The sequence below is a fragment of the Pleurodeles waltl genome, chromosome 4_1, assembly GCF_031143425.1.
Source record: "Pleurodeles waltl isolate 20211129_DDA chromosome 4_1, aPleWal1.hap1.20221129, whole genome shotgun sequence".
Classification (NCBI taxonomy): Eukaryota; Metazoa; Chordata; class Amphibia; order Caudata; family Salamandridae; genus Pleurodeles; species Pleurodeles waltl.
The window spans coordinates 34,038,794-34,065,540 of record NC_090442.1 but is presented as its reverse complement, the minus strand read 5'-3'; positions in this window follow the sequence as shown (position 1 = coordinate 34,065,540).

Genomic DNA, 26,747 nt, shown 5'->3' with positions numbered 1-26,747 from the left:
CAATTGCGTGAGGAGACAGAGGGGGTATCCAGCAAGACAAAGAGCCCACTCAGAAGCAAGCAGCATCCGCAGAAGTGCCAGAACGGGCACTACAAAGTGGAGTGAACCGGAGCTCACCCGAAGTTGCACAAGAGGGTCCCACGAAGCCGCAGGACAACTTAGGAGGTAGTGCAATGCAGGTTAGAGTGCCGGGGACCCAGGCTTGGCTGTGCACAAAGGAAATCCTGGTAGAGTGCACAGGAGCCGGAGTAGCTGCAAAACACGTGGTTCCCAGCAATGCAGTCTGGCGTGGGGAGGCAAGGACTTACCTCCACCAAACTTGGACTGAAGAGTCACTGGACTGTGGGAGTCACTTGGACAGAGATGCTGAGTTCAAGGGACCTCGCTCGTCGTGCTGAGAGGAGACCCAGAGGACCAGTGATGCAGTTCTTTGGTGCCTGCGGTTTCAGGGGGAAGATTCCGTCGACCCACGGGAGATTTCTTCGGAGCTTCTAGCGCAGAGAGGAGGCAGACTACCCCCACAGCATCCACCACTAGTAAAACAGTCGAGAAGGTGGCAGGATCAGCGTTAAAAGGTCGCAGTAGTCATCTTTTCTACTTTGTTGCAGTTTTGCAGGCTTCCAGCGCAGTCAGCAGTCGTTTCCTTGGCAGAAGGTGAAGAGAGAGATGCAGAGGAACTCTGATGAGCTCTTGCATTCGTTATCTAAGGAATTCCCCAAAGCAGAGACCCTAAATAGCCAGAAAAGGAGGTCTGGCTACCTAGGAGAGAGGATAGGCTAGCAACACCTGAAGGAGTCTATCAGAAGGAGTCTCTGATGTCACCTGCTGGCCCTGGCCACTCAGAGCAGTCCAGTGTGCCAGCAGCACCTCTGTTTCCAAGATGGCAGAGGTCTGGAGCACACTGGAGGAGCTCTGGACACCTCCCAGGGGAGGTGCAGGTCAGGGGAGTGGTCACTCCCCTTTCCTTTGTCCAGTTTCACACCAGAGCAGGGCTGAGGGACCCTGAACCGGTGCAGACTGGCTTATGCAGAGATGGGCACCTTTTGTGCCCATCAAAGCATTTCCAGAGGCTGGGGGAGGCTACTCCTCCCCAGCCCTGACACCTTTTTCCAAAGGGAGAGGGTGTAACACCCTCTCTCTGAGGAAGTCCTTTGTTCTGCCTTCCTGGGCCAGGCCTGGAGGGCAGAAACCTGTCTGAGGGGTGGCAGCAGCAGCAGCAGCAGCTGCAGTGAAACCTGGGAAAGGTCGTTTGGCAGTACCCGGGTCTGAGTTAGAGACTCGGGGGATCATGGAATTGTCTCCCCAATGCCAGAATGGCATTGGGGTGACAATTCCATGATCTTAGACATGTTACATGGCCATGTTCGGAGTTACCATTGTGACGCTATACATATGTTGTGACATATGTATAGTGCACGCGTGTAATGGTGTCCCCGCACTCACAAAGTCCGGGGAATTTGCCCTGAACAATGTGGGAGCACCTTGGCTAGTGCCAGGGTGCCCACACACTAAGTAACTTTGCACCCAACCTTTACCAGGTAAAGGTTAGACATATAGATGACTTATAAGTTACTTAAGTGCAGTGGTAAATGGCTGTGAAATAACGTGGACGTTATTTCACTCAGGCTGCACTGGCAGGCCTGTGTAAGAATTGTCAGATCTCCCTATGGGTGGCACAAGAAATGCTGCAGCCCATAGGGGTCTCCTGGAACCCCAGTACCCTGGGTACCTCAGTACCATATACTAGGGAATTATAAGGGTGTTCCAGTATGCCAATGTAAATTGGTGAAATTGATCACTAGCCTGTTAGTGACAATTTGGAAAGAAATGAGAGAGCATAACCACTGAGGTTCTGGATAGCAGAGCCTCAGTGAGACGGTTAGTCATAACACAGGTAACACATACAGGGCACACTTATGAGCATTGGGGCCCTGGCTGGCAGGGTCCCAGTGACACATACACTAAAACAACATATATACAGTGAAATATAGGGGTAACATGCCAGGCAATATGGTACTTTCCTACAGTGGGTTAGCCTGGGTTCTCTGTAGTGGTGGACACACTGCTGATTGACGTATCCTGGGGACGGAGGTATGGACCCGCTGGGTGGGTGCTGTGCTGGTGTTTCCAGAGAGGGGAAGCTCTGTGGTGGCCTGAGACTGGGTGAGGGGAACTGACTGTCCTGAGGTCCCCGATGAGCCGGCCTGGTCATCTAGATCCAGTTGGACAGAGGTGCTGTCATCACTGTGGGCCTCTTCTGTTGGTGGTGTTTACATGTGTGGACCCTCCTGTCCGGTGACGTTGGGTAGGGGTCCTGCATTGGTATAAAAGGATATTTATTCCATCTGTGTGTGCCATGGTGTGCAATGGGTGGGTGACCGTGTACCCCAGTGCTTCCATTCCTGTGTGCGACCTTGTGTGATGATGGTTTAGGGGGGTGTATGGGTATGTGCAGTGGCCATGCTTTAGTTATGGGTGTCCATGCTTTGTTGTTGCATGCAGGGCTTGGGGTTAGGATGTGTGGTTTGTCATTTTGGGACATTTGTGAGGAGTTAGAGTGATGGGGGTGAGGGCGAGGGTGGGGGTATGTGCTGGCATGCAGATAGGGTGGGGGATGTAATAGTTAAGATTTGACTTACCAGAGTCCATTCCTCCACCTACACCTGCGAGGCCTTCAGGATGCAGAATCGTCAAGACCTGCTCCTCCTATGTTGTTAGTTGTGGGGGAGGAGGTGGGGGTCCGCCGCCAGTCCGCTGAACCGCAAGGTGGTGTCTTGAGACCACGGAACGCACCTTCCCACGTAGGTCGTTCCACCTCTTCCTGATGTCCTCCCGATTTCTTGGGTGCTGTCCCACTGCGTTGACCCTGTCCACTATTCTTCGACATAGCTCCATCTTCCTTGCAATTGAGATGTGCTGCACCTGTGATCCGAATAGCTGTGGCTCTACCCGGACGATTTCCTCCACCATGACCCTGAGCTCCTCCTCTGAGAACCTGGGGTGTCTTTGCCGTGCCATGGGGTGGTGTAGGTGATGTGTGGGGTGATAAGTGTGCTGATATGTAGTGGTGTGTAGTGTGAGATGCGTGGAAGTTATGTGGGTGATGGTGTTGTATGCCTGTGGATGCTAGTATTGTGGATGGTGGTGTCTCTCTCCGGCCTTCGTTCGTGATTATTGGTCGTAGGGGTTTGTGGGTGATGTGGGTGTGTGTTTTATATTGTATTGTGGGGGTGGGAGTGGTGAGTGTATGTGTATCAGGTGTGTGTATTTCGAATTGTCCAATGTGGTAGTGTTTTGTATATGTGTGTGTATTTTGAGCACGGCGGTGTGTACCGCCAACGGAATACCGCGGTTGAAAGACCGCCGCGTGGATTCGTGTGTCGTGATAGTGTGGGCGTATTTCTGTTGGCGTGACGGTGGATGATTTGTTTTCGCCAGTTTATCACTGACCTTTGGTGTGGCGGACTTGTGTGGGTGTCTGAATATTGGCGGATTCCGTGCTGTGGGTCATAATAGCTGTGGCGGTTTTCCGCAGCTGCAGCGGTGTGTTGGCAGTCTTCTGCACAGCGGTATGCGGCTTTTACCGTCAATGTTGTAATGACCACCTAAATCCAGCCACTTTGTTGCCATATCCGGTGACTCAGCCTCAGTCACAAGAAACACATGATTGTATATTCCTTACCGAAGAACAGACAAAGGGTCGTATTGATTTGCAAGATACGCCCCTTCCAGATGTAGACGGGGAATTGTGGGTTGATGGGTCTTGTTTGAAGTTGCCAGACGGTACAACCTCAGCTGCATATGCAATCACCACAATACACACAGTAGTGGAGACAGCTCGTATACCACAGAAGTCAATTCAAGCAGCTGAACTAATAGCTTTGACACGAGCATGTGAGCTTAGTACTGACTTATGTGTGAACATTTATACAGACAGCCGCTATGATTTTGGAGTGGCTCATGATTTTGGTTTGCTTTGGAAGGAGAGAGGCCTTCGCACATCCCACGGGATGTAGATAATGCACGGAGAATTAGTGCATAACTTCTTGATTGCATTGACATATCCAAAGAAAATACCTATTGTCAAATGTAGTGCACACAAGAGAGTGACCGATAAGATAGGGCAAGGTAATTCACTTGCGGACCGCATAGCACGTGAGACTGCATTGCAGCGAAGTACTACTTTTATGTATGTAGTGAAGTCACAAGCTGAACATTGGCATAATGCTAGACAAGACGTATTAGATATACAGAAATCTGCCTCTGTGAAAGAACGTGAGCAATGGTCTGAAGAAGGAGAATTGGATGATGAGGGCTGTTGGCGGAATAAGCAGATGGATAAATGGAAATTGCCTATACCTTTTGTACAACCTATGGTTCAGATGGCACATGGGCTGGCACATGTTGGAGCTTCAACAATAACGAAGTTGCTTACGCAAGTTTGGGAACATCCAGAAATTTCCAGCACAGCTAAGAGAGTAGTACAGTCTTGTTTGATCTGTTTACAATACAGTCCTGGAAAAGGGACACGAACTCCTGCGGGAGGGTTTGCTACACCAGTTGCACCTTTCAAAGTTCTACAAATGGATTATATTCAGCTTGAACGCTGCAACAATTTAAAGTATGTCTTGGTGGTGGTATGTGCCTTTAGTAAATGGATAGAGGCATACCCCACAAAGGATAATACTGCCATTACCATAGCAAAGGTGCTTTTGAAAGAATTTTTCCCTATGTTTGGTGTTTGCAGACTTTTATGGAATGATAACGGACCTCATTTTGTTGGGGAAGTTATTAAGTATGTCCTGAAAGGAATAGAGATCAATCAGAAGTTCCATGCGGTTTTCCACCCACAATCAGCAGGGTTGGTGGAAAGGTATAATGCTACTTTGAAGCTAAAGTTAGCGAAGATACAGGCTTGCACGTCTTTAACTTGGCCGGATGCATTACCGTTAGTATTATTGTCTATTAAGTCAGTGCCATACTCTCGAACAGGCCATTCCCCCTATGAAATAGTATTTGGAAGGCCAATGAACATTTGGGGAGTTCCTAAGCCAAATTCTGTATATGATGTACCTTGTGCCCTGATGAATAATTATTTGGCACAGTTAACCGACAAGCTCTTTTTTGTGGGCGTTTGTGTCTATTTGGTTTTTGTAGTAAGTTCTTTTGGTAGTGCGGATCAACTTGTGATGGTCAATCCCACCTTCATCTTCCCAACCCCGCCTTCATCTTCCCAACCCCCCCTTTCACCCCACCTTCATCTTCCCAACCCCGCCTTCATCTTCCCAACCCCCCCTTCACCCCACCTTCATCTTCCCCACCCTGCCTTCATCTTCCCAACCCCCGCATTCATCTTCCAAACCCTACATCTTCCCATTCCCCACCTACATCTTCCCATTCCCAACCCCCGGCTTCATCCTCCCAACAACCCCTGCCTACATCTTCCCATTCCCAACCCCCGCCTTCATCTTCCCAACACCCCCTTCACCTCACCATCCCCGGCCTGTTCTTCTCGCTGATCACAACCTTCATCCTCCCTTTTATTGTTCATCTAAAATCATTGGATTCGAAATGCGCTGCGGTCATCTTCTACCGCTTAGGGGCTCTGCGGGTCGCGTTCCAGCTACCACTGATGGGCGGGAGGCGATTTCACTAGCACCTCCTAAGAACAGAACCACCCCATCCGCCCTCTCACACACCACCCATCCCCCTGAAGTCTCATTGTACAAAGGCGCAGCAGAGCGCCTTTAATACCAACCTCCAAACTTACTTTTGCTAGGGCAACATTGAAAAGTCGGAGTTTTATGCAATATTACAAACTTTCTTGAATATGTAATTAGAGTTACACGTTCCAGTATTAAATCAACGTTTGTTTTATCCGTTGTCATAAAACGGAAGTTTATCGCGGTGCCTTATGGGTATGTCCAGTGCTAGGGGCGGGGCCTACGACGTGCTCCAGGCGGCGCTCACTGAAGACACCATCCTGGGCTAGCGACGCTTAGGGACGGCCGATGGTATGGCAGCCCAGGAGGAGGGTGCGGCTTGAGGACGTTATTAGCCCCTCCCTCCTGATAAGCCCACGAGCCTTTACAACTAGTTCAGTGGGGGCGCGGCGCGACACCCAAATATATCCATACCCACAAACCACCGCGACAAACATCCTTTTCATGAGCACGGTTAAAACAGGCATTTGTTTAAACTAAAAGGTGGAGCTCTAGTTATACACCCAATAACATACAAAATATTGAATTAAGTCGGAGTGTTCAAAGTTGCCCTAGCATTGGTGAGTCTCATGTTTCATCACCAGTTTAAGACGCCTACATGTTCTTTGGTTTAGGTATCTCTTTTTGCAGATCATGTGCACCGCGAGTGGCAATGAGAAGCAGAAATATGATCGAATTTTTGAAGAGTTTTCGATCTAAAAAACTCATTTATTTGTGATAAAAGTGATTTAACTTTCAGGTGATTCTAGCTTAACGACGATGCGGAGCGCATCTGTGCGTTTCTTCGTAAATATGTGCTCATGTATTTCCACCGATGTTAAAAACACGTACAAAATGATGGGTTAATTAAAATCAATGAGAAATAAAACCAACATTTTTAAAGGTGCATTTCTGCACTGTGTTTATAAGTAAAAAGTTAGTAATTATAGTCATTACCTGAGCCACTGAGTATCAAAGAAGAGGGAGTTTACACCTGGGAATGATGCTTTATTTCACCGTCTTGCTGCTGACTGGCTCACATACTTTGGTTTGCTGCGTTTTGTAGCTTTATGTATTCATGGGTATTGTAGTTTTTGTGATGCACTGACAGAGCAGGCTGCACATCCATATCTACAAGGCCACACAAAGCCACATTGTGTGGCTTTACAGGACTTGTGGATATACAGTAAGGCAACGCAGCACAAGTTTCTGTGTTGCCTTACTTTGTTCCAGGGAGGCTTTTCCATGGGTGTTTCATGGGTGTTCCCACGCAACACCCAAGGATTTTAATGCATTTCCAGATTAAAAAAAAATCGTAAACCTGGGAATGGGTCAAAAGCCTACGCCTCCCAGTGGTTGAGTAAGAGTGACGCAACGGGGAGAATTAACATTATTTCTCCATGTTTTTTCCTCTTTCCTTGTGCGCTACATTCTGCAGCACATATAGAAGGAGGAAATCGCCTCAATGGATTGTTTTTATGCAGGAAGGTGTCCCTTCTTGCAGAAAAACAATCATCCCCACAATGAAGGCACCCTTGTACCATGGTGCAAGGGTGCCTTCGTTGGTGCATGGCAGCAATTTGTGCACTAGCGGCAGGGGAGAGGACAGAAACGCACCGTATCTTGGAGATACGGTGCATTTCTGCCCTTTCCAGGTGCTGCAGGGCAGCACAGCAAGGCACTTGGGGCCGTATTTATACTCTGGTTGCGCCGAATTTGCGTCGTTTTTTTCGACGCAAATTCGACGCTAAACTAACGCCAACTAACGCCATATTTATACTATGGCGTTAGAGGCGAATAGCGCCAAAGTTCCCGGAATGTGCGTCATTTTTTAGCGTGAACCCCTTCCTTGCGTTAATGATATGCAAGGGAGGCGTTCCCGTCTAAAAAATGACTCCCAGGCCTTTACGTGGTATTTATACTCCCGGGCAAAAGAGACGCCCGGGAGTGGGCGTGGCTAAAAACGGCGCATTTGCGCCGCTTTTTAACGCCTGGGTCAGGCATGGCGTTAAGGGACAAGTGGGCTCAAAATGAGCCCAGAGTGCCCTCCCCTGCCCCCAGGGACCCCCCCTGCCACCCTTGCCCACCCCAGGAGGACACCCAAGGCTGGAGGGACCCACCCCAGGGACATTCAGGTAAGTATTTTTTTATTTTTTTTTTATAATTTTTTTTGGCATAGGGGGGCCTGATTTGTGCCCCCCTACATGCCACTATGCCCAATGACCATGCCCAGGGGACAGAAGTCCCCTGGGCATGGCCATTGGGCAAGGGGGCATGACTCCTATCTTTACAATGATAGGAGTCATGTTGATGGGGGATGGGCGTCGAAAATAAATGGCGCAAGTCGGGTTACAACGATTTTTTCGACGTAACCTGACTTGCCCCATTTTAAGACGCCCATGCGCCATTTTCCCCCTACGCCGGCGCTGCCTGGTGTACGTGGTTTTTCTCGCGCACACCAGGCAGCGCCGGTCTGCTTGCGCCGGCTAACGCCATTCAATAAATACGGCGCCCGCATGGCGCTTCAGAATGGCGTTAGCCGGCGCAAAACTTTTTGACGCTAAACTGCGTTAGCGCAGTTTAGCGTCAAAAAGTATAAATATGGGCCTTGCTGTGCCGTGCTGCACCATGGGCCTTGTAAATATGGGCCCTGTGTTTAAATTACTTTTATTTTTGTGGCTGCTGAGATGTAAAATAAAGAGGAGACTGCATTGTTCAAAGCCTCCGTTCCTGATAGAATCCTGTGCGCACGCACACACTGATTCTGTAACTTAATACTGTGGCCCGTATTTATACTTTTTGACGCTAATCTGCGCTAACGCAGTTTAGCGTCAAAAAAATTAGCGCCGGCTAATGCCATTCTGAAGCGCCATGCGGGCGCCGTATTTATAGAATGGCGTTAGCCGGCGTTAGCCGACCGGCGCTGCCTGGTGTGCGTGAAAAAAAAACACGTACACCAGGCAGCGCCGGCGTAGGGGAAAATGGCGTATGGGCGTCTAAAAATGGGGCAAGTCAGGTCGAGGCAAAAAAATCGTCTTAACCCGATTTGCGCCATTTTTTTACGACGCCCATCCCCCATCAACATGACTCCTGTCTTAGCAAAGACAGGAGTCATGCCCCCTTGCCCAATGGCCATGCCCAGGGGACTTATGTCCCCTGGGCATGGTCATTGGGCATAGTGGCATGTAGGGGGGCACAAATCAGGCCCCCCTATGCCACAAAAAAAAATTTAACAAAATACTTACCCCAACTTACCTTTTCTTCCCTGGGATGGGTCCCTCCATCCTTGGGTGTCCTCCTGGGGTGGGCAAGGGTGGCAGGGGGTGTCCCTGGGGGCAGGGGAGGGCACCTCTGGGCTCATTCTGAGCCCACAGGTCCCTTAACGCCTGCCCTGACCCAGGCGTTAAAAAGAGGCGCAAATGCGGGGTTTTTTGCCCCGCCCACTCCCGGGCGTCATTTTTGCCCGGGAGTATAAATACCACGCACATGCCTCAGAGTCATTTTTTAAGACGGGAACGCCTCCCTTGCATATCATTAACACAAGGGAGGTGTTGACGCCAAAAAATGACGCTAACTACATGAACTTTGGCGCTAGACGCGTCTAACGCCAAAGTATAAATATGGAGTTAGTTTTGCGTCGAATTTGCGTCGAAAAAAACGACGCAAATTCGGCGCAAACGGAGTATAAATATGCCCCTAAGTACAGTCCTATGGCATTTTAAAATATTAAAGCCCGTATTTATACTTTTATAGCGCCGCTTTTGCGTCGCTTTTTGACACAAAATCGGTGCAAACTTACAAAAACAATTGTATTTTGTAAGTTTGCGCCGATTTTGCGTCAAAAAACGACGCACATACGGCGCTAAAAAAGTATAAATATGGGCTTAAGATTTTAAATTATTAGAAATAGACAGTTATAGGGTGTGGTGAGCAGATTACTCAGTGCGCAATTACTCGGTGCTCGACTGGCTTCTAGTAATATCTGCTCCCTCTGCACCTTTGGGGGCATATTTATGAGCCCGGTTGCGTCACGCTTGCACCACACAACGTGGTGAAAGCACAATGCAAATGTGATTTATGAAGCCAAGCAAGACCACTTTGAATGGCCCTGAGTGGCCTCATAAATCTGGAGTAACACAACGCAAATCTCTGCCTCATTATTAGGAAGTCTTATAATACGCACCGCTACCCCAAGAGAATTCCTGGCAAACAGCAAGAGGTAAGATGTCCGGGTGCGTAGGTTTAGAAAAGCCAGGTCTTCAGGCCCTTAGGGAAAGCCAGTAATGAGTTACAATTTCTCAGTGACTCTATTAGGGAATTTCATAGTTTCGGTCCCAAGTAATGAAAGGAGTGCCCTTTCTTTTGAAACCAGGGCCAGATTTATACTCTGTTTGCACCGAATTGGTGTCATTTTTGTACTCAAATTAAGTGCAAAACTAACTCCATATTTATACTTTGGTCTAGCGCCAAATTTATGGAGTTAAGTCATTTCTTGGACGTGGAAACCTACATTGCCTTAATGAGATGCAAGGTAGGCGTTCCTGTGCAAAAAATGACTATGGCCTTAACGCCATATTTATACTCCCGTACAAAAATGGTGCACGGGAGGGAGGATAGGTCAAAAAATGTTGCAAAGCTTGCTTTGCCCCATTTGTTAATGCCTGGGTCAGGGGATTTGTGGGCCTATTTTCATGGTGAAACACCACAGAATAAGCCCACAGGTGCCCTCCCCAGGCCCCAGGGACACCGCCACCCACACCAGAGGGACTGCGGAGGATGGGAGACCTCATCCCAGGTAAGTGCAGGTAGGTATTTAGGCCCATATTTATACTTTTTGACGCAAACCAGCGCCAGCGCTGGTTTGCATCAAAAACGTTACCGCCGGCTAACGCCATTCCTACGCGCCATGCAGGCGCCTTATTTAAGAAATGACGTTAGCTGGCGCTGCGGACTGGTCAGAGTAAAAAAAAATGACTCAAACCAGGCAGCGCCGGCGTGGGGGAAAATGGGGGTTGTGCGTCAAAAAATGGTGCAAGTCAGGTTTGAGGCAAAAATCATGCCTCAAACCAGACTTGCGCCATTTTTTGATGCACAACCCCCATTGAAATGACTCCTGTCTTAGCCAAGACAGGAGTCATGCCCCCTTGCCCAATGGCCATGCCCAAGGGACTTCTGTCCCCTGGGTATGGCCATTGGGCACAGTGGCATGTAGGGGGGCCCAAATTAGGCCCCCCCCTATGCCACTTAAAAAAAAATATATACTTACCTCAACTTACCTGTACTTACCTAGGATGGGTCCCCCCATCCAAGGGGGTGTCCCTGGGGGCAGGGAAGGGGACCTCTGGACTGCTTCCATGGTCAGAGACTATGGAAGTGAGCCCACAGGTCCCTAAACGCCTGCCCTCACCCAGACGTTAAAAAACGTTGCACATCAGGCTGGGTGCCGTTTTTTAAGGCCCACCCCCTCCTGTGCGTCAAAAATGACGCAGCAGTATAAAGAAGGCCCACAGGTCTTAAAATAATTTTTTGGGCGGGAACGCCTTCCTTGCATGTCATTAACGCAAGGCAGTTTCCCGCATCTAAAAAATGACGCACATGGAAGAATTTTGACGTCCGTGGGGTCGGGCGTCAAAGTATAAGTATGGGGCAAGGTTTGCGCCGAATGTGTGTCAAATTTTTTTAGCGCACATTCGGCGCAAACAGAGTATAAATATGCCCCTCAATTTTATTGTTTAAAGTGCCACAGGGGCCCTGAAATGGGTCCCCATACATGACACACGGTGCAATGGACATGCCCAGGGGACCCTTATCCCCAGTGCTGGCCACTGGGGTAGTGGGCATGACTCCTGTTTTTTCTAAAACAAGAGTCATGTGGTATGGATGGTTTTGCGTCAGGAAATGACGCTAGGCTGGTTAGAGTCATTTCTTTTACTCTAACCTGCCTAACGTCATTTTTTGATGCAAAAACCCCCTTCTTCCATACCGCCAGCCCCACCAGACTTACGTTATGTTTTTTTTACGATTAGCCTACCCTTTGCACCGGATTGCACCATTCCATAAATATGGTGCCCGGCTGGTGCACAGAAATGGTGCAAGCCGTGCTAAACCTTTTGGTGCAAAACTGCGTTAGTGCAGTTTTGCACCAAAAAGTATAAATCAGTGCCCAAGTGTAAGAGGAGGCCTCTTTGTGCATGGTTAGCCCCCCACTTTTTGCCTGATGTTGATGTGTTCTAAAAATTGGTAGTGCCCTGGGCCCCTGCTAAACAGGTTCCCTGGGCCAGAGCTCTGTCCCTAAATCTGTTGTGATGCTTGGCACAGTTGGATACACTCTTAAATACCCCTATCGGTCCCTAGTAAATGGGTACCCCAGTACCCAGGGCAGGGAATATTAAGAGAAGACCCCTGAGGGCAGCCACACTGATTGTGCCACCCTCAAGGGCCCTGAACCCAGATGCACCCAGCAATGCCATTGCAGGCTGAGTGTACTGGGGCAAACCTAAAAAGACAAATTCAACATGGCACACTCTCTGTGCGCCCTGTCCACCCTGCACTGCATATATCATGGGTAAGTCACCCCTCTGGCAGGCCTTACAGTCCCAAGGCAGGGTGCACCATACTGTATGTGAGGGCATGATTGCATGAGCAGGATGTCCCCACTGTGTCCTTGGTAAACCTGGGACGTGATGAGTGAACCGAGCAGCCCTTTTAAATACATGTACTAGACACGAGTTCCCCAGTTACATAATGGCAACTCTGAACCCTGGGTTGTTTGGTATCAAACAGCTCAGAATAATAAATCAAAACTGGTAACAGTATTGGATTTAACCCTAAATGTACCCAGGGGTCGCCTTAGAGGTGCTCCCTGCAAAAGCTAACCCTAACTGGCAGAGGTGCTGACTGGTTCCAGCCAGCTGCCACTCCAGATGGCCAATATACAAACCTGGGGGAGAGCCATGGCTCTCTGGTTTGTAAGATAATGCCCTTCCTGGGTGGAGGAGCTAACTCCCCCTCCCTCAGGAATAGGCACATCCTGGCGGTGACCTTCAAAGGGCTACAGCCCTTGAAACTCGAGCCCCCAGGCCTGCTGCTAGCAGCAGAAGGCTTCCCCCTTTGCAAACCCCACTCTGGGCAGGAGCAAAGGCAGGAAACCAGACAAAGGATAGGAGGAGTGGCCTCACTGAGCATGCACCACCCCTGAGGGCTTTCCTGCGAAGTGGACTCTCTATCTCAGTTTTCTCCATCTTGGAATGGAGGAAAACAGCCAATGATGTTTAGGGAAGTGACCTTTCTCACAGGAAGTGGTCACTGTAGTGGGTGCGGCAACCCAAGGGTAAGTGTGCCACTGGACACTACCAGGTTCCCCCTAAAAAGCCCACTAAATTCAGTATTTAATGGGCTCCCCTAGACAAGGAAATTGGATGTGAAAAGGATTCCAAGAAGAAAGGAAGACCAGCACCAAAAGAAGACCACAGCAAGAGAACCAAGGACCGGCTGCACAAGAAAAGGCACCAAACCCTGCCTGCTGCACCCAGGCCCTGAAAACCGCTGCTGCGGAGGAGCTGGACACTGGACCGACCCCAAAAAACCCAGGGGACCTCCAAGCTTCAAGGACCACCCTAAATCTCCCTCCTGAGTGGAGGCACAGCTCAAGAAAAGTAAGAAACCTGCAAAGGACCAGCAAATCATCGAGGGTCACTTCAATGAGTCACTAATATCTCCGCGACCAGAAGTCACAGCCAGACCTGATGATACACTGACGACCGCCCAACAGTGCCCCACAACTGTGCCAAGTTTGGTGCCACTGCCTTCCCTAGTGGCTGAGAAACAGCAATACTCTGGGTACTGTCAGCTGACATCGGACCAGACGAAAACTAGTTCCCCAAGAGCTGAAAAAGGATCAGGAGGAAGCCCCAGTCAAGGGACTTCAGGAACACCCCGGACCTCCGACCAGAGTGCCCTTGTTGTCCTGTAAGCCACCCTCAAAGAGACTCACCTCGAGCTCCAGTGGACTCCATTGCGCAAAGCATCCAAGACCTTCAAAACGCCCTGCACCTGGCTGCCCTGGGCCTTGCATCATGGGATCTGCTGTGTGCCCCTGGTCCCCAACCCTTTGCAGCCTCAACATCCCAAGGGGACCCCCAGACACCAACTTTAAATCTGCAAACCAGCTCCTTTTCCAAGTGGCCCATCCAGGTGGCCCTGTGCCAACAACCTTTTCAACGCTGCTCCTGCCGGAACTGGGAGCTGCCCGAGGCTCTCCAGGTGGCATGAGGTGCCCAGCGACCACTACAACCACCCTGCAAAAGAAGAGACTGGTAATTCAAATGTGCCATTTTTAATGCATTTTTAAAAGTGACTGCCTCTTGATTCCTATGATGCGTAATTATACACAGAAAGACTAAGGGCCATATTTATACGTTTTGACGCAAAACTGCGCCGGCGCAGTTTTGCGTCAAAAATACTACCGCCGGCTAACGCCATTTTGGTGCGCCGTGCGGGCATCATATTTATACTTTGAAGCACGGCGGCACAAACCACAGGTGGGAGTCATTATATTTGACGCACACCACAGCGTCAAGTCGTAAAGCAAAACGACGTTAACGCAGAGGAAATGACTGTGGATCGATTTATGACCCTGCAAACTGGATATGCTCCGTTTTTTGACGTAATAGCGTAAAAAAAAAACGCGAACACTTCCATTTCACCAGAGGAGAGCCAAAATGGATCCCAGATGCCACTACAGACCCCAGGAAGATGACAGCAGACCAGGAACCAGCCAGGAGGACCCACACAAGAACCAGGACACTTTTAAGAAGAAAAGAAAGTGTCGCTTTAGTGCAGAGGAACAGGAAATTCTGGTTAAAGAGGTGACGGAACACCAGCACCAACTGTTTGTCACCTCAAAGTTGCCAATCAGTAGGAGAGAGGCTATATGGCAACAAATTGTTGACAAGATTAACAGTGTGGCTGAAGTACGCAGAACTGTCATCGAGTGCAAGAAACGCTGGCATGACTGCAAGCGCAGGACCAAGGAAAAGATGGCCAGGAACAGGAAGACAGCACTGCAGACTGGAGGGGGGAGTCCAGCACACAAGGAGGCCCAGGACCACATGGAGGAGATGGTCGCAGCCGTCATCCCTGAGGAGATCGTCACAGGGATTCAAGGACAGGACAGCGCAGACTACCAGGAGACAACGCACATGCAGGGTAAGTCGCATGGGGAATTAAAATGCAATAATGTCATCTACAACCGGGGGGGATACCGACCACAAAATGCATGGAAGTCATCTTATACATGGAGTGGTATGGGTAAAGGGGCACGGCAGGGGGGCAGGGGCCATTCTGAGAAGACCTGGGGCACATCATTACACAACACCAACAACAATCCCATGGGGGCATGCTGTCATGCCAATGATGGAGCAAAGGGAAAGCCACGCCAGGAGGGAAGGCCACAACGTCAAACTGACATCCGGCACACGTCAGCACCATACCCCTATACATTAACTAGGGCCCTCTTACAACCTCCAGCCATACCGACAACTGGAATGTAACTGCGACAACAGTTGCCACTACCACCCCCGCTCTGTGTGCAGCTCAAGTAGCCAATGGCAGTAACCTCCCCATGGATCATTCACACCTAAATTAGGGGGTGAGGATGACAACTTCAACAATCCCCAGAAACAAGACAAGGCCCCAGTACTCTCAAATGTCAATGCCCATAGTTGTCGCAGACATCAGCCAATGTAAACAACAATAGGAGCTACACAGCACTAAGGACACATCCATGCTGCATATGTCAGGGTCCATCCTGTGCCTGGGTAACAATGCAACATCCCAAATGTCATACTGCTCAGAAAACAGCATTGAGGGGGGACACATGTAAATGGTCACTGAAATACACCTGCACAGTCAGAGGAGGAAATCAGGGCAATCCAATGTAACACACTTTCCCCAACATCAGCAGTACACATTACCAATGTCAACATCCATATCAGATCATAACATTGCCATGCATAGGATATGCCACATGTCAAATACATTTAAGTGGATGTGAAAGATCAGAGATTAAGGCAGGTCCAGATTGTTAAGTGTGCTGCCAGGGCCAACAGAACACCCACAGCCAGTGAAAGGTCTCACCATGAGAATGGATGTAGACGGAGGCTTGAGTAGGACAACAAGGTGGCAATTCTCTATTTGGCCTAAACCAATACGTAGAGGCGATGATGCTGACAAGTCTAATAACTCAATAACATACATGTGACATGCAGGTGGGCCATAGGCTTGGAAGAATGATGCCCACCTGAAGGACTGGAGCAATTAACACAAAACAAGATCACAAAATGAATTCATCAAAAGGCAGGCACGTCACATCAAAATTGCCACAACACAGACACACTAATTGTACCCTGTTGCATTGCAGAGGAAGATGGATCTCCTGCGGATATGCCTGTCCCAGATTTCCCCGATGACATGGATGACGAGCCGATAAACATTCCCCAGGAGACTATCCAAAAGGTCCTTGAAACCCTCCAGACCCCACCTTCAGTCACAAGGAGGAGCACCAAAGAAGCAGCCATCACAGAGGATCCACCCACCACCCCAATTGTAAGACCTGCCAGCTCCAATACAGCTGAGGACTCAGACGACACTGGCACCAGCTTTGAGAGAACTGTAGTTGGAGTACAGCGGGAGCTGGCCAAGGAGGTGCAGGTGGGGATGCAAAATATGGCAGTCAGCCTTGAGGGGATGCGTTCGTGCATGATGTCATCTGCAGATCAGGCAGCAGCTATGCAAGCCCTAACATCTAACTTGCAGGAACTGCAGAAAACCCAGAAGGAAATCAGCACAGCTGTGATACAGTTGACCCAACACCTACAACAGCAAACCTGTCAACACGTGCACGAATGCAACATTGAACCCTTCAGGGCCGACCTGGCTGCCTACCATCATGATGTGGCTGCTATTCTTAAGAATCAGCAGGCCCTCCTTGCTGCAGTACTGCCCTTAAGACCTTCACAGGTAGCAGCGACCGGGATGTCTGACTCCACGTCTTCTAACACTGAGGTGTGTGTTGCCCCTTCACAACCAACAACAACAAGGACAGAGGAGGCAACACACACATCAGAAGAAGAAGACATGGAACAGATCACATTCACAAGGAAAATGACCCAGAAGTACTAGTCCCTGCCACATGGCCAACATTTACTAAGGTCCTGCGCTTTGTAACTTGCCAGTCTTGCAACAACTGTACTCAAGCACTGTTCTGCAAACCACTGTATATCTTGTCACCCAGCCCAGTGATTGTCTCTCTCCTACTCATTGGCAAATTCTGTCCCTCTGCACTGTCTGAAACAGCAACCCTAGCATGTCAAAAGCATTTTGGTAACCCCTTGTGTTGGATCACAATGTAAGATGTCACTATAATGGACTCACAATCATGGACAATTTACAGATAGCACTACAGCACTTTTCAATAAATAGCACTTACACAACAAATCTGTCTCTGGGTAATGTGACATATCAACTGTGCAGTAGATAACTGAAATGTGCCTACTGTCAAATTACATAGCTTGTCAATACAACTGTCCTGATATTATGGCCCGTATTTATACTTTTTGACGCTAATCTGCGCTAACGCCATTCTGAAGCGCCATGCGGGCGCCGTATTTATAGAATGGCGTTAGCCGGCGTTAGCCGACCGGCGCTGCCTGGTGTGCGTGAAAAAAAAACACGTACACCAGGCAGCGCCGGCGTAGGGGAAAATGGCGTATGGGTGTCTAAAAATGGGGCAAGTCAGGTCGAGGCAAAAAAATCGTCTTAACCCGATTTGCGCCATTTTTTTACGACACCCATCCCCCATCAACATGACTCCTGTCTTAGCAAAGACAGGAGTCATGCCCCCTTGCCCAATGGCCATGCCCAGGGGACTTATGTCCCCTGGGCATGGTCATTGGGCATAGTGGCATGTAGGGGGGCACAAATCAGGCCCCCCTATGCCAAAAAAAAAAATAAAAAAAAAAAAAATATATACTTACCCCAACTTACCTTTTCTTCCCTGGGATGGGTCCCTCCATCCTTGGGTGTCCTCCGGGGGTGGGTAAGGGTGGCAGGGGGTGTCCCTGGGGGCAGGGGAGGGCACCTCTGGGCTCCTTCAGAGCCCACAGGTCCTTTAACGCCTGCCCTGACCCAGGCGTTAAAAAGAGGCGCAAATGCGGGGTTTTTTGCCCCGCCCACTCCCGGGCGTCATTTTTGCCCGGGAGTATAAATACCACACACATGCCTCGGAGTCATTTTTTAAGACGGGAACGCCTCCCTTGCATATCATTAACGCAAGGGAGGTGTTCACGCCAAAAAATGACGCTAACTCCATGAACTTTGGTGCTAGACGCGTCTAACGCCAAAGTATAAATATGGAGTTAGTTTTGCGTCGAATTTGCGTCGAAAAAGCGACGCAAATTCGGCGCAAACGGAGTATAAATATGCCCCTATGTAGTCAGAGAAATCTGCACAGTGCCCATGATTGCATCATACTCTGCCCATCCTGAGGGACAAATCGGATGAAGTGAGAAACCATACACCATCATGCTGTGTTGGACAGATGAATGCTTCCTCAGGGGATAACTAAGTCATCAAATAGTGGCCTCAAAATGTTGTCATCATGCAAATATAACACAAATAACAAGGCACACTAATATAAGCAAACACTACAAAAACTGCATAAATGAAAGTGTCTGAGTTTACATACAAATAGGTAATCATGCTGACCTGTGTCGCAATTGATGTATGAGAGTCATGAAGACAAGAATACAAGAGTGCCAATGAGAACTCATCTTATAAGGGTGTCCTTGATCATCACACTGCAGTCAGACCTAAAACTGTTTCCCCAATACCAAGTCTTGAAGCACTGTTTGTGACTTTCAAAACACACTTATCAACAGAAACACATTGTCATCCATATTAACTGTGATTGGTGGTTGCAACGAAGGGTCGACACTTTGCAAGGTAGCTCTGGGCTAGCTGCCATTTGTACAGCTCAGTTGGGATTTGTTTGTAGCATAGGACACAAATGTGATAGTACAAAATGTATGTACACTGAATCCAAACCCACGATCAAGTACCATTCAACACAACCTATTAACGGTTAACCAAATATTTATGTGATGCTAATCACAATAGAGGAAACTGAGGGAAAAATCTTACCTACCCTAATCTACCCTGACTACTCATTACCCACAACTGTCCCTAACTAACCTAAGCTACACTTACTTATCACATGCAAAGAAACGTTCTAAACATCTACCCCCCACCCCCCTTATGAGACGGGACACATGGAGGACAACACATACTAACCTAAACACATACTATACTATCCTAAACAAATATATATTTTTTGGTTTTTTTTTTAAATTATTTTTTTAATGTTTTTTTAATTTTTTTTAATTTAAACACACAAGTACCCCAACATAGGCCCCCACCCACCCACCCACACACTTAATAAGTAAAAATATAAAGAATCTGGACCGCCCACCACCCACCCACTAACACTAACTAAACTAACAGCCTATACTAACCTAACTCTAAGCCCCCTAAGCCAACTAACTATAAGAACAAGGAAAGAGGAGGGAGGGGAGGGAATCATGTCCATCAAAAAATGTCTAGAGGTTGGCCCTCTGGAGGGTCCTTTTAATAGACTTAACACGCGGGTTAATGTGGCGCACATCCTGGCTCAGGTGGCTCAACTTGTGCAGCACATGGTCCATCTTACGGTCCATGTTGTGGAAGGCTGCAGGGTCAACAGATGGAGCTGTGGCAGTCTGGGTACCGGTGGAGGAGGTCTATGTGTGTGTGTGGTGCCAGGCCTAGTGGGCTGTCCTGCACCAGTGGCAAGGCTGGGGCCTGGAAGTCCAGCAGATGTAGGACCAACAGTCCCAGCTGTGGGTGGGGCCACCTGGCTTGGATTGGTGGTTGTGCTGGTGGTGGCTGTGGTGGGCAAAGTAGGGCCACCCTGTGGGAAGGCTCTCCATGCCCCGGAGGCCGTTCATGGCGATATCGCCGGGCCATCCTCCTGAACCCCGACTCCACCAGCAGGATGTGCTGGTATCTCATAGCCCGGCGCTGGAATTCACGGACCTGGTCTGGAGTCATGTTTGCAGCTGCGAAGTCAAATGCAGATATTCTACATTAGTAACTGCATTGTGTGAAATGGCACAAGAAGTTAATCAGACAATACATCTACTGTACTTGTAACAGCTCATATCACAAGACAGATCATTGAATGTCCCTGAGGAAGTACATGGCAGGCCAGCCTACAAAGGTCACATCACACATAGCACACCCATAACCTACAAGATGGGTAACAACTGGCTTTGACTTGCAATCTGAGTTCTGCCAGTTATCAGCTAAGAATCATGCTGCATATCCTCCGTCAAGACCTGGGCTACAAATGTCAGGGTACGGAAAGCAAAACTAAAGCCACATGGTCTGCAAGTTGTAACTGGACTTGCCAGTATAGTACCAAGTGCCAAACCTGAGTGTGTATATTAGGTTGCAACCAAACCTTCACTTATTCACATGTATGTGTAACATACTGGTAGCATCAGTACTAGGTACGCCATTCACAAACCCATGCCCGTGTTTGAGAGTGGGGGGGGTGGATAAACAACTATCAATTTCCAACAACATGTACACCGAGGAGTGTATAGAAAACTCCACACTTGTTTGGCTCTACACACACACCACAGGTAAGGTCTATCAACAATTAGGAGTCAGCAAACCCTAGAGCAATCATAGGGCCACACATGTCAGGAAATGCAGAACTTGGTACACAACATATACTTCCAGTAAGGCCTGACTTACATCAGACACAGAGTTGCAAGAACACCAATGATCATGAATTACATGCACACCTAGGCCATTGCACTCAAGTTCCCCATACTTGTAGCATTACATGTGGAAGTACATGCTGCTAGGAGGTTCTACCTACTGTTTCATAATTACGTAGGTAAATAGGGAAGCAGATGTCTATTGGAAAGCAATTTGCTGTACCAATCTTGGAGAATGTGGGTCTGACAGGCTGACCAAATCGGAGCTGACTTCCAGTGTGACTCTTGTTGATACAAGTGTCATCCACATGACTAACCCCTGTACTCACAGTGGGGCCTACAGGAATGGCCTACAATCCCTACATAATAGCATTGGATACGCATTGGCCAACTCAAAACATGTGAGAAACTGAATTCCCACTCATGGAACAAGAGAAAAGCTTGCCCAACGCATCACACCTTGCTATGCGTTCAACACACACGAGTCCATAACCAGCAAACACAACACATAAGAGACATATCAACACTTACTGGAGTGGTCGGGGTCCTCAAATGCCACCTCTCCCACAGTGTAGGGTGCCGGTCCACCTGTATGGAAGGAAGAAATGTACTCAAAATCTGTGCACAGCACAACCATTTCATAAACATATACAATGTGTAGGCTGAATAAGGAAATGGCAGCCATCCAGACATGATAGTACTGCATCTGATATATCACGGCCAACTTGTTCATAGCATGGGTCTCCTGTGACAGTTACACACATATCTGCACACATACATAGGCCCTAACTATCATGTGGTTGCAAACATGCCCCGTAATTGGTGAGCAGAAAACATTATGGAGTGTAATCGTCTCATCATGTGCATCCAAGAGAGACATCCAAATCCTGGTTACTTGAGGACTGCATTACCAGTCAAACATGCCTTGTGGCCATGACACATTAATGACACATAGGTACAATGTACAGAGGAAGGGGCAGGGACTTTTCCAAGACCCCCTGTTGTTACTTTTGATTCAACTGATGTGGTCCAACTATGGTGATTTGCACCAACCATGGAGGTGTGAAGCCATGTGCATACACTTGGACTGCCATCCATATTTGGAATGTGGCACAACTAATTCCAAAAAACATTCTAAGATGTTAGCTGAGGGCACCTTACACATTTTCACTATGTTTTCAAATCCAGATCTGACATGTATCCAAAAAGATCAAGGAGCACAATAAACCCAAACATTCCTAGTACTTCCGTGAACGCTTTCCTTCCACACTCACCAGACTCACATGAGACATATGTCTGAGCCACTTTACTATTATCAATTGACGTGAAGGCAGCACTAATTTTCAGCATCATGTAGTGATTTTAAAGTCAGGCTAGCTATTGCCTCAACACAGTTAGCCAATATGTTGGTACATCTTTACTTCTCTGTCAATAGTACCCTATATAGACATGATTGGCTCCTATTTTGTTTGTTTTTCTGACAAAAAGGCCGCACCAATTTACTTCATGGAAAGGTATCCTGTAAGTTTGCTGAGCACGTGCTACCTGACAGCTAGCAATTGTGATACTTGCCATAGTGCATCAATTATCCCTTTATGTTTCGCCAGCATTACACACAGTCAGCAAGTTAGCTGGCAGACATTGTACAAATCCTCTTATGTCACTACAGAGCATTTAATCGTGCACATTTACATGATTAGTACTCACCAACAGTGCCACCAATCATGATTCCCAGGTGGTCCAAGAGATCCTGCTCCCTGGTGATGAGGTCAGCCCACCGGTGTTTCAGCTGGTGGTCACTCCTCTGGCTGGCATACACACGCTGCAGGTGATGCAGCACCTTTCCCCACCGGATTCTGCGTGCCTCTGTTAGATACCCCTGTATCACCCTGCCTGGATCATGAGTGGCAAGAAATGGCACACAAGTCAGATGAAGCCCCCCAACTCCTCTTCACCCATCCTGCCAAGACGTGGCCTACCAGACATACTTGAAAAGTGAAAGGGAATAGGGGGTAAAAGAAATAGAAAGGGGAAAAGGGGGAAAGTAGGGGTACAAATACAGATGAAAAGTAAACTTAACCACTAAAAGAGCCCAACTATCCCCAAACTAAAACTACCCACAACAGACTCCCACAAACAACAAAAACACAAGATAATTGGACACATGTAGACAAAACACAGTAGTACAGTATACAGCAACAATATTTATTTCACAAATGGACTTTACAGATAGCACACAGGACACAAAAACACAAAATCTCAGGACACCACTCTCTACACAGCCACACAGTCTAGAAGGATCATAGACTGCAAAGTGAAAGTGAAATTACACCCACTGTAAATGATCTGTAAACAGGATATCCTATTACATCACTTCCTGTATGAAAAGTCCTGCCTTTTTCGCGTTATGCGTCATTTTTTGTCTACCAAAACTGTATTTGCGTAATTTTTTTTGACGCACAGCAGTGAAAATTAGCCCGCATCCACATAATAGTACATGGCCTGTACACATATCTGGATGCGGGCTAATTTTCACTCCTGTGCGTCAAAAAAATTACGCAAATACAGTTTTGGTAGACAAAAAATGACGCATAAAGCTAGGAACATCAACATTTCAGTGCATTAACTGGTTTTGGGCAATTTTTCTTGTTTTTTTGTTATGTTACATTTGGGACACATCAGAGATTGGCTGATTGAAGACACTATGGTGTTGATGGTGTATGTTCACATGTGTGACATCATACTGCAGCGGACCATAATCCGCTACTCCCTTCACAGTATTTTTACAGTTGGCTGACGCAATAGTTGGTCATAAGTGTGGCCTATATATATGTGTTGCACAAATTGGGCATGTTTGGCACAAGGAGAGGATAGCAATGTGACGCACATATGTACAATACTTGAATGCCTTTGGCTCAAAGTGTGTTCTTTGGCAACTAATGTATTTGTTGACCAAGTGTGTGTGTATCACATAAATCATATTTGTACATATGCTTGTATGAATGTGATGTCCATGTGTCCAATCCTTAGATGCAAGTCATTGTGGAAATTAGAGAGGGCATGTGTTAGTCATACATGTAGCAAATTTCATAAAGTGGACTTCCAAGATTTAGGGTCAGGCAGACACTACATGTGACATAGCATGCACCAGATAGATGTCAGACGCTTGCTCATGTCAATGGTCCACATTTTCTACATCCTATGTCCTAGAGTATTGGTAACAGCTTCCTAGGCACTAGTTGGTGAATCCCACAGTGAGTCATACACATGCATTGAGGAAGTGGGTACCATTTTGTTTGTACAGACAGACAAGGGTGAATCTCAAATGTATGACACCACAGTTGAGGCCATAGAAGTGAGCCCCAACTATCAAGTGGCTGTGGTGGACCAGCATCCAAGACAGCAAGGCCCATATTTATACTTTTTGACGCACAACTGCACCAACGCAGTTGTGCGTCAAAAATGTTAACGCCGGCTAACGCCATTCCACAGCGCCATGCGGGCGCCTTATTTATTGAATGACGTTAGCCGGCGCTGCGGACTGGTGTGCGTAAAAAAAAATGATTCACACCAGGCAGCGCCGGCGTAGGGGAAAATGGAGCTTCGGCGTCAAAAAATGGGGCAAGTCAGGCTGAGGCAAAATTTTGGCCTCAACACGATTTGCACCATTTTTTTGACGCCCAACCTGCATTGAAATGACTCCTGTCTTAGCAAAGACAGGAGTCATGCCCCCTTGCCCAATGGCCATGCCCAGGGGACCTATGTCCCCTGGGCATGGTCATTGGGCATAGTGGCATGTAGGGGGGCACAAATCAGGCCCCCTATGCCACACAAAAAAACGAAAAAAATACTTACCTGAACTTACCTCAACTTCCCTGGGATGGGTCCCTCCATCCTTGGGTGTCCTCCTGGGGTGGGCAAGGGTGGCAGGGGGTGTCCCTGGAGGCAGGGGAGGGCACCTCTGGGCTCCTTCCGAGCCCACAGGTCCCTTAACGCCTGCCCTGACCCAGGCGTTAAAAAACGGCGCCCATCAGGCTGGGCGCCGTTTTTTAAGGCCTGCCCCCTCCTGTGCGTCAAAATGACGTCACAGTATAAATATGGGGCACAGGCCTTTAAGTCATTTTTTGGAAGGGAACGCCTACCTTGCATATAATTAATGCAAGGCTGGTTCCCCCTTCCAAAAAATGGCGCACATGGTGGAACTTCGACGCCCGCTGCGTCGGACGTCAAAGTATAAATATGGAGCAGGGTTTGCGCCGAATGTGCGTCAAAATTGTTTACGCACATTCGGCGCAAACAGAGTATAAATATGCCCCCAAGTGTCCACATATTTCCAGTGATCAATTGCACATAGGTGTCTTGTTCATGTGTGTGGTCCAGTGATGATCCTGTATATTTTTTGGGGTGTAATATGTCACAGTTCGGTCCAGGACTCATCATGAGTCAGTGGCAGCTATTCCTGTATCTACTGAGTATCCTTGGTTGATCAATGTGAGTAAAGTGGATGTGGACATGTGAACCTACATGGGGATGGTCCCACCCTGTCACTAAAGACGTGTAATGAGACAGTCAACAGGGCAACCTTGGTGTGCTGAGTGAGATAATGTCTCAGGTGTCATGTTCCGGCAGGTGTCATTACAACATTTGTACACAGGTTAGCCTCTGCAATTCCCACTGCATCTGGGAACATCATAGCCCCTGTGCTGATTATTCTTACAGCTATTCACCAGACACGGCCCATCACTATGTTGTGAGCACTGTGATTCTGTGTGTGAACTGTCATGGTCCTGACATGTGTGTATTTTTCATGGACATTATCAGAGGTTGCTGGTTGTGCTGAAAACCCCGTACCCAATCCCTGCCTAGGGCCCTGGGACACTGTCACACTTTGTCATTCATGCATAAATGCGACCCAGACAAAGGATGGGCATGAATTTTGCTTTTCCTAGAGGATTTAACTCAAATGGTACAGTTAAAAGGCAGATGATGCTATCCAATTTATTTGTGTATGCATTGAAGAAGCCCATGCCCAATACCCCCTGATGAATGGGAGGTTTGCTAACACAAGTGTGGTACATCTGTAGACACAGGGATACTTTAGTGTGACGTACAGACAGATGCCAGCTAGGCTGACAAAATGCAGGGTGATTCAGGATCCAGCAATTGACAAGTTACATAATCAGTGGTCTGACTCACACTGTTTGGAGGACAAACTAGAGAGTTGACGTGTCAAACTGCGTATGTCCTGTGTTTTTGAAGGTGACAAATGAACCCAAGGGCTGTGTTACACAGCTTAATTAGTATCAATGCTTAACGGTGTAATTGGCTAATGGCAACTCCTATGCTGTTCCAGGCATCAGCAGGGGCAGTACTTTTGAAATGGGTGGTGTGCATGGAGGTGATCACAGGTGTGGGCTGCATCTGTTTCTCACCAGTCCTGTAGGTGAGACTTGCATTCTAAGGGCCAACAGACATTTTCACATGGGAAGCAATCTACAGGTGCTAACAGGGCTTTGAAACTAGAAGACAGTGAATAAATTAACCTGACGTCCATGCAGTCAGATGTTCTATGACAATGGCATACCATAGGAAAGGGTGTAGCACACTGGATTGCTAATGTTGGTCTGTGTGTGTAGAGGAGGGAATATTAGGGTACACATCTTAGTATTCCAGGGGCCTCTTCAGACAGGGGGGTTGTGTGAGAAAGTAGCCTCTTTCTAGCCTTTTTACCCCGACTTTTGGCCTGTTTGTGAGTATATGTCAGGGTGTTTTCACTGTCTCACTGGGATCCTGCTAGCCAGGGCCCAGTGCTCATAGTGAAAACCCTATGTTGTCAGTATGTTTGTTATGTGTCACTGAGACCCTGCTAGCCCGGACCCCAGTGCTCATAAGTTTGTGGCCTATATCTATGTGTTCCCTGTGTGATGCCTAACTGTCTCACTGAGGCTCTGCTAACCAGAACCTCAGTGGTTATGCTCTCTCTGCTTTACAAATTGTCACTAACAGGCTTTACCAATTCACATTGGCATACTGGAACACCCTTATAATTCCCTAGTATATGGTACTGAGGTACCCAGGGTATTGGGGTTCCAGGAGATCCCTATGGGCTGCAGCATTTCTTTTGCCACCCATAGGGAGCTCTGACAATTCTTTCACAGGCCTGCCACTGCAGCCTGAGTGAAATAATGCCCACATTATTTCACAGCCATTTTACACCGCACAT